This window comes from Rhinichthys klamathensis, unplaced genomic scaffold (assembly GCF_029890125.1).
Source record: "Rhinichthys klamathensis goyatoka isolate OS25496 unplaced genomic scaffold, OSU_Roscu_1.1 h1tg000281l_1, whole genome shotgun sequence".
Lineage (NCBI taxonomy): Eukaryota > Metazoa > Chordata > Actinopteri > Cypriniformes > Leuciscidae > Rhinichthys > Rhinichthys klamathensis.
In genome coordinates, this window is record NW_026606800.1 from 6,579,287 (window position 1) to 6,587,817 (window position 8,531).

The window sequence follows — 8,531 nt, forward strand, 5'->3', positions numbered from 1 at the left end:
CCTGCAAGATCTCACACGAAGATGCTGTGCCACAGCTAATACATTACTTAATAGCCACAAGTATGTCAGACTGACAGTTTTATCTATAGATTTATATTAGAAAGCCACAGTCACTCGTGGGCTCATTTTGTGGATTAGCCCAGATAACAAAACCGAAACCAGGGTGCTGTGCTGAAGCTTTGGTGTTTGTGGATTTATTTACAGGCTTCTAAGGTTCTGTCCTGCCCCTCTTTCCTCCTACATTGCTTTATGTACATAATCAATTATTTAGCATGCAGGTTTCTCCAGCGCTACCTCACGCTATGCTGAATTGAGGGCTTCCTACTGGAAAAGCTGCAACGCTGTCATTCATAAAGAATAAGCACATTTAATGCTGTGGACTTTTAGAAAACACACTTTTCACATGCTCACTAGCACAATTTGTACACTAGCAATGTGCAACAGTGGGTATACCTTCATTACATGAGAATTTTTTTGAAAGTCATGATCACTTCTACCACCACATGTTTTGTTTAATAGCATTGTTTAGAGTAGATGTTGTGGTGAAATTTGTTTTTTTTTGAAGAAAATGACCAACTCCTTTGTCTCACTAAGGCTAATGTCAGCTAGCATTTTATGTAAGCGTGTGTCCCCCCCCCCCCAACCAGTTCAGCGAAAATGAAATTAGCTGCAGGGCGAGATTTCCGCTGAACTGGTTTGAAAAAAAAAAAAAAATCACGCATCTAATCTTATAAATACCTATGGAAAGCAGGGCGGGGCCGAGAGCCATGGGAACGGAGCGAGACCGCTAGCACGAGTGATAATGAGTCACCTGCACACCACACATGGTCTCGAGTCCTACGGAGAAGCTTCGAAGGATATAAGGAGGAGTGGCGACAGTAAAGGACAAGAGAGGACCAGGCCTGGACTTTGTTTTGCTTTATGTAAACTTTACGTTGATTGTTTTTTTTACCGGTTCCCGCCTCCTCCTTCCCTGAACACAAACCTTGTTACAGTGATACCGAAACCCAGGAGAAGGAGGATTGTGCTGTCAAAGAGTCTTCGCCGATGTGGGAAAGCCGTGGTGCCATCAAGCATAGATTGAGCAGAGTCCGCCACCATGGACGCTCGAGTCGGTGGGCTGGAGTGATTTTATCGTTTATAGTATTTATACTAGTTATTGCTTTATTTTTGTATTGCTTTAATAATAAACAGCATTCTGTGTTGTAAATTAGGATGTAAACATTTCTCAAATATTCCTTTGTCTTGCTAGGGCTTATAGTATAGCATTTTATGTATCCATACTCTGTTGTATCAAATGCACCGTTACCAAGGCCACACTATAAAAGACTCGTGTCTTGCGGCATATTTCCACACTGATGGAAAATTAAAACGGTCCTTCTCATAAGAGCACAATCATTCATAAGAACATGTAGCATGACCACCCAGCGGACACCTTATAGCCTGTGTGAACGCATGCAGAACAATTCAGTTGAGATTTAAAAAGCAGTCACTGGAGTTGTGATCGAGACTACACCTGACTGTGATGTACGAGCAGGCAAAATAGAAAAACATCCAGCTTATAAAGCCTGTGGCTGAATGGAGCAATATTTCAATATTTAATAGTGGCCTGTCTCAGTCCCTTACTGCTTCATGCATGCATCTTGTCTCTCTCCTTGTGTTTGGAGTCACAGTTTTGATTAATAATCTGAGCACGAGTGAAAGCAATATTACACTTGATTTCCATTAAATATGCAGCACTTATTTTCCTGCCAGTAGACAATAATACAGGAAGTGCTATTTGACATTTTAATTGAAAGCAGTGACTTTGAATCTTTTGAAATGAGATTTATGATTCGGACCAGCATTTTATGTATTAAATGACATTTTTAATGTCATGCTTTGCACAGTTTGAAATCTATTTGTTAATCTACTGTAATGGGAATTGTGTTCTTTAATGTATAGCACAAGACACACTTCATGTTGTAGACAATTAAATGAACTAAATTAGCTCAGGGAATTGTTTTCTCTGAACCATTTGAGTTCTCTCAATAATGGGTGTTCTATTTTATTAAATGCACAATACTCAACTATAGGGCTTTTCCCAGCAACCTGGGATTCCACCGATGGGCATTCCCTGCTCTCAGGCTGATGAGCGTCAGTTGTAGAGCTTTTCTTTGTCATTTTGTCAGCTGGAAACCTTAAAATATACATTTAGCCAGGTCAGCAAATCCAGCTACATGCTTAGAGGGGTATTCTCTCACACACTTGAACATACTAACCAAAATGGTGTCAGAAATAATACAACGGGGCTAAAGACACACTCTAAGAAAAATGTGCTTTTCATAATGTATACTTTCATTTAATGAATAAGAATGAATTTTTGTTAATAAATACACTCTCATTAAAATATGTTCATTTAAAAAAATACAGAAAAAATATTATTTAAAAAGTAAAGATTCTGAAAAGCATTGAATGGGATCCCACAATAATTTAATATAGTATTAAGTAGTAACAATGAATATTATATTTTATTATATAATATGATTAATATCTTTTTTTTTATGTGATGGTTTCATTATAATTTATAAAGGTGATTATCTCTGACTAAGGTGGACACCTAAACATGTCTTGTCAACAAATGGAAAAGTCAGCCATCTCTTTATTATCGTGTTCATTATTCTTACTTTAGCCCCAAAAGCAGGGGCGCTTTTTACCCCATAACATACTTTTACATATCTTCACGTGCATCATCAAAAACGGTTGTTAAGAAAAGTGTTCCTTCTTGGTACATATCCACTAGCACTATTATGTCGCGGATGTCCAGAACACAAAACGCACTCGAACGGAGAAATACGCAATCTACACATCATCATCAAAACGTGCAAGCGTCCTCTAATCATAGACAGCCTCTAATTAATCATGATGATGAGATACATGTCAGGCACATGTTCAAAGCTGAGGGTGTCAGCTTTCCAATCACATGTCAATCATTCATCTAGTTCAGTCAGAAGCTGAAACAGCCGACGAATCAGTGGAGCAGGTGGGCGGGATCACGACGTTGTTGGTGTCTTGAAGTCGTTATCGCTGGACGAGGTAAGGAAGTGGTCTCTGCTGATCTTGTGTTAACATCTCTTACAATCGATATTAATCCAAGATATTTACGTTCCATCCAGCTTTATTTCTAGCATTACTTTATTTACAGAACTATCTTGTCATCATGAGAGCGAAGGTAAGTTAAACTTTCATGTGTAGGCCTACATTAAATGGTGTTTGTCATTATCTGGCTAGTCTTGATAGCAACTAGAATGCTAGTACACTATCTATTTCTTATAGTTTTTACGCGATAACTATTATTTGGTTTTTAAATGAGTGTTTTGCTTAAATGTTTTTTTTTTTTTTTTTTAGCGTGGAATAGCCACATGCAGTTATGTTTGGGCCTTCTCTGCTAGCCTGCTAAGGCGGTTGTTTCTCAGTAAATATCTCGCAGGACCACGTTGAATTTGCAGCTGCCGCATGTTGGTTTTATTGATTGCTTATTCATTGTTAAAAATGGCACTCTATTAGAAACTAAGTCGTATTCGTTGTTGTTGTTTCTTGCATTTATTTTTTCCGAACCGCCATGCTGCATGGCGATTTGGCGAAAATGTAGCCATTGCGCTAGTTGCTAATGCGCATGTGCAGTTTTTCTCCAAAAAATGCTTTGTCTTAATTACCTAATGAATTCAAATGTATTAATGATTGTGCTTTATTTTAGTGGCGAAAGAAGCGCATGCGCAGGTGAGTTTAATCAAATAAGCTCTCAATTTGTCCCTCCTCCTCTATTGGAATAAGCATGAAATGTTCCATGTTTGTTTGTTTTTTAGGCTGAAGCGTAAAAGGCGAAAGATGAGGCAGAGGTCCAAGTAAAGCAGCCGCCGTGCGCTGAAGCTGGGAGTGCTCCTCCACTTCAATCTCCTCAGCACGAGTCTGGTGGAAGCCCAACTGAAGCTCCACTCAAGCACCATCTATGAGGCCTGCTTTCATCTCTGAATGAGGATTTGGTTTTCCATCACCTGGTTCTGCGGAAGAAGCATCCTGGTCTTGATGACCATGTGAACTGTTTTGGACAATCCTCAGACCTGTCAGCTCAGCGTGTTTTTGTTAATGTCTTCAATAAATCTTTTTGGTTGAAAAGAATCCCTTTTTGTAATGTTTTATTAATGATGTGAATTTATTTGTTAATGTTATGAATTATGAGATGAGTCTAACGCCGCCTTCACACCGGCAGTTGAATTCAGCTCCGATACGGCTTCGAAACGACCGGAAGTCATTCATTTCCTATGGAGATTCGCAGACCGCATGCGAATGGGTCTGAGCGAGTGCGGTGCAGAAATCGTGTCAGGTGGTCATCCGGATGCGTTAAAAAAATTGAACTCTTGCGAAAGGCTACGGACGGTTCCTATCTGACAATTCCAGCGGAAGTTAGCGTTGCTATGGTACTGATAAACAAACCTGAATTCTTAACTTTTAATAAAATAAATAATGATTTTATAATATGTCATGTCATTTTTTTTATTTACGTTATTAGGGCAGTTAAAACAATTAAAATGTATAATTAAATATTGTGGCCGTTTTCCCTCACCCCGCTCATTCACATACACCCAGAAAATGCCATGATGGCAAATCGTCAGCTGGTTAATGCTCTTGCTGTTGCTCTCCTATGGAGATGCAAGCAGAAAAAGAAGATATCTAATCTCTCCGCCATTTTTGTTCTACACGCTTCCAACGCTTTTCAACGGTGTAGTACGACGTCCGCTGGGGGCGTATTACGGAGCTGATTTCAACTGCCAGTGTGAAGGCGGTGTAAGGTTGTATTTGCAGGAGCAGTAGTGTGGACGTGTAAAACGGTTAAAGGACAAGTTCGGTATTTTACACTTAAAGCCCTGTTTTAAGATCGTTTCTGATGAAATAGAATGGTTAAGATTGAAATTTGGACACATGCAGCTGGCCCGAGAATTTTCGGTTTTTGTGGTTGCATAGGTGCACTGGAACAATCCTTCATAAAACGCATTAAACTTTAGTTTACAAAGACGTGAAAGTGGGACAAAAACTACAATAAAACCTGTTGGAAAGCATCTTTTGAAGTGATTGTTGTGTGAGCATATCAGTGAACACCCCAGACCACTCGGTGAGTTTCACGTCTTTGTAAACTAAAGTGAAAGATAATTCCTCGAGACCTGTTTTCAATTGTGTGGCGATTTGTACAGCCCCAAGCAGCACACGAAACAGGCATTTTTCTCAATTCTCGTTATGAGAAAGTTGCCCTCCGCAATATGGCGGCGCCATTGACGTACGCTCCAGCGGCCAATAGGGCGTCTATGTATTTATTATGTCTATGGTGGTAGCCATATATTAAGTCTTGACATTACCTCTGATCTTTGGACAGAGTAATTGTAGAAAGCGTATGATTGAATAGAAAATGCCATTGATTTAAGATTTATGAAACTGTTGCATTAGTAGGCTACAAATCTCAGTTGTGGTTTTGTGTAGCAACAAACTCGGTGATGCGTTTATGTTGCTACGCAACAAACTGAACATAAACTCAGTGACTACAGTTTGCAATGCATTCAGTCAGTGTTTTGATTGTAATGCACTGCAGCTTTGCCGGTAGCACATAATTTAGTCGAATTTTGACAAATGTTCGTTTGCATTATACTTAATTTAAAAAAGTAAATTTTCTGCTTAGCGTGCCGCATTGGTTCTCACATTGGTGAGAGGCGCGTCATAGTAAGTGACAAGTAATTGGCAGTGACAGAGACGAGATAGTGAAGATTTGCGGGGTATATTTATATTTTGTGAGCATTTTAGATGGCATCTTAGAGTGGAAGAGGTTAAATTGATATATGAATCCCTTGCATGTGTCATTGTATTATAACATTTTACGAAAATCAAGCAAGTTTGTTACGAGTTACGAGGTATTTGAGCATACAATGTCGGACATAGGCTACGTGTTTTTTTACATCATTAGAACCGCCGCAACTGAGGCAGTAAGTGAATCACATTAAGTTTTCATCAATTTAAAGGTTATAGGCTACAGTTTATTGTGAGTGCGTTTTTTTTGTTTTTTTGGTCAAAATCTCTAATCTCATGAAGATGACGTGATACAACAGTATTGGCTATGACTTGAACGCAAATGCTCCGCTCCTCAAATAAATAAAACAAATATTCATTTACTTCATTCACAAGAGGCGGGTGGAGTTATGAGGTTTTACTGACAGTTTGAGGTTCAGTTACAAGCTCTTTTTAAAACTTTTCATTTGTTGAATATTTGCAAAACCCATAGACAGACATAAAGGTATAAATAGTAGGCTAATGTAGTAGGCAAAAATAATGATTGATTAAAAAAAGAAGAAATATGGACACTGGGCATGACTTTAAAGACTTTTCACCCCCACTGTATTAAACTGTGAAATAATTAGAAGCAGTAATTTGATCACAGTATCACAATTTAGAAATGCATAGAAATAACGAACCTTAATGTGTTAAGTTTTATGGGACTAAAGTTCCATTTCTCTGAAATATGAAGCACCGGCATCATTTGATGTGACCTTGATGCACAGCTGTCACTGCAGACACTGCCAGACCTGTGCTCCAGGCATCTGTCACACTCTGTTGCTGTATGGATGACACAAGTGAAAGATTGTTTTCTATTCATTTAATCTTAGCCTACAGGCAGTGGCGTAGCAAGTCAGTCCCGGGCCCATATGCAAAAAAAATTTGTACGGGCCCCCCTAACCCTGCCCCCGAAGTACATTGAGATTCATGTTAGACGTTCACTGTAGTGTATCAAGAAAATACCATACCAAACAATACCATAAAAAACACTCTACCCAACAACTTTTCACAACCAGACCGGAACAAAAACAAGTCTAAAACCAACCAAGGCTCAGCCAATGTCAATAATAAACTACTGATCTTGGCACCGCGGCCCAAAATGTAAAAAACATAAAACTACTTACTCATTTAGTTGCATTCTTCGGGCCTTTCTTTCGGCAAATTCATCCACGAGCACGATGTCATTAGTGTTTAATTCATGGCTTTGTGCATTCTCGATGAAAATAATTGCCAGTCCCGATAGTCTGTTTATTAGCTTCAGTTTTGAAAATGAGGGCTCCTCTGAAGCAACAGTAGGGATGGTAAGAAAGAGAACTAAACCGGTCTATTTTAAGTAGTTTTTGTGTCGCAACTAACTTCTCCACCTTCTTTTTTCTCTTTAAGGCCCCACTTTTATGTTTGTATTTTTCCGTCCTTTAATGTTCAATTAGCTAGCGTCTAGTAACCTCTCTCACACTGTGTTTTCTTTTTTCAATTTGACGCGGCGATGCCGTAAAAAATGACGGTACAGTTCTACTGCAGCCGCGGGGTGCAAAAAATAATAAACGCATAATAAATGCACACAAGAAATGACGGAGAAATTAGACATTATGGAGAAACGTCTCGGTTACATATGGTAACCCTCGTTCCCTGAGGGAGGGAACGGAGACGTAGGTCAGACTGACCAATAGGAATCTCGCTAGAGAGGCCAATCTACTTCGAGTGAAACTAAAACAAGACAATGCACATTGGCATGCAATCATTTGCATCAGCTGCGCGTCCTCGTCAGCGCGGGTATTTAACAGCAGCTGTTATGATTGCACACTAGTTTTTTGCTGAGGAGCCAAACCTGAAAAAGCTGGCCGCCCCAGCGGGCGGCAGCAGATGTGGCGACGGGACCTACGTCTCCGTTCCCTCCCTCAGGGAACGAGGGTTACCATATGTAACCGAGACGTTCCCTATCGGTCAGTCACTACAACGTAGGTCAGACTGACCAATAGGAATCCCTACCAAAGCGCCACAGCTGCTGCACCCCATCCAGCGCCCCATGCAAGCCTCTACACCTTCTTGCCTAGAAGGACGATAGGAGGAGGCTACACACAGAGTGTATCTGTCACTGTTGTTCCGTAATAACCCATACAGTGAGATTATTGGATAACACTGGGAAAGCGTGCCCTTCAGTTAGGAAGGAGGACGCTGCGGAAGCCACTTACTTCAAGGAGTTATGTGGGGAATACATATGGACTAGCCCGAAGGCTGTACTACATATGAGATAGTGGGTGACTTAGCCCAAGGGAAAGACACGGGCTTCCGTTAGGAGCAGCCGTGGAAAATATACACATATGGGATCCCCGTAGGGTCACACATATGGAACCCAGCCCAGATCCGGTTCTCAAGGATTCAGCGGATAAAGGCCTGGCACCGGACGCTCCGCCATGTCCGGGCCGAGGGGTTTTTGGAGGACTCGACAGGTTTTTCACTCTGGAGCAATAAGGGTGCACAGTAGGGTGCAGCAAGCCGACAGAGCCGGGCCTCTCGGTGCTTCTACCCGTTTAGGGTGAGAACACGGGAGGAGACCGGCTCTACACGTAGGCTATAATGTCTAGCGAACGTGTTAGGTGTCGCCCAGCCCGCAGCTCTACAGATATCTGTTAGCGAGGAGCCACGTGCCAGCGCCCAGGAGGATGCAACGCCTC

The 8,531-nt window shown here is 40.9% G+C and overlaps 1 long non-coding RNA gene across 1 annotated transcript; it reads left to right on the plus strand.

The window, feature by feature from the left end:
• The first annotated feature begins 3,041 nt into the window (after positions 1 to 3,041).
• Positions 3,042 to 4,158, plus strand: LOC130103119 (uncharacterized). Its single transcript, XR_008809324.1, has 4 exons — positions 3,042 to 3,075; positions 3,185 to 3,211; positions 3,737 to 3,759; positions 3,846 to 4,158. It is a non-coding gene; the product is annotated as an uncharacterized LOC130103119 (long non-coding RNA).
• The last annotated feature ends 4,373 nt before the right edge of the window (positions 4,159 to 8,531 follow it).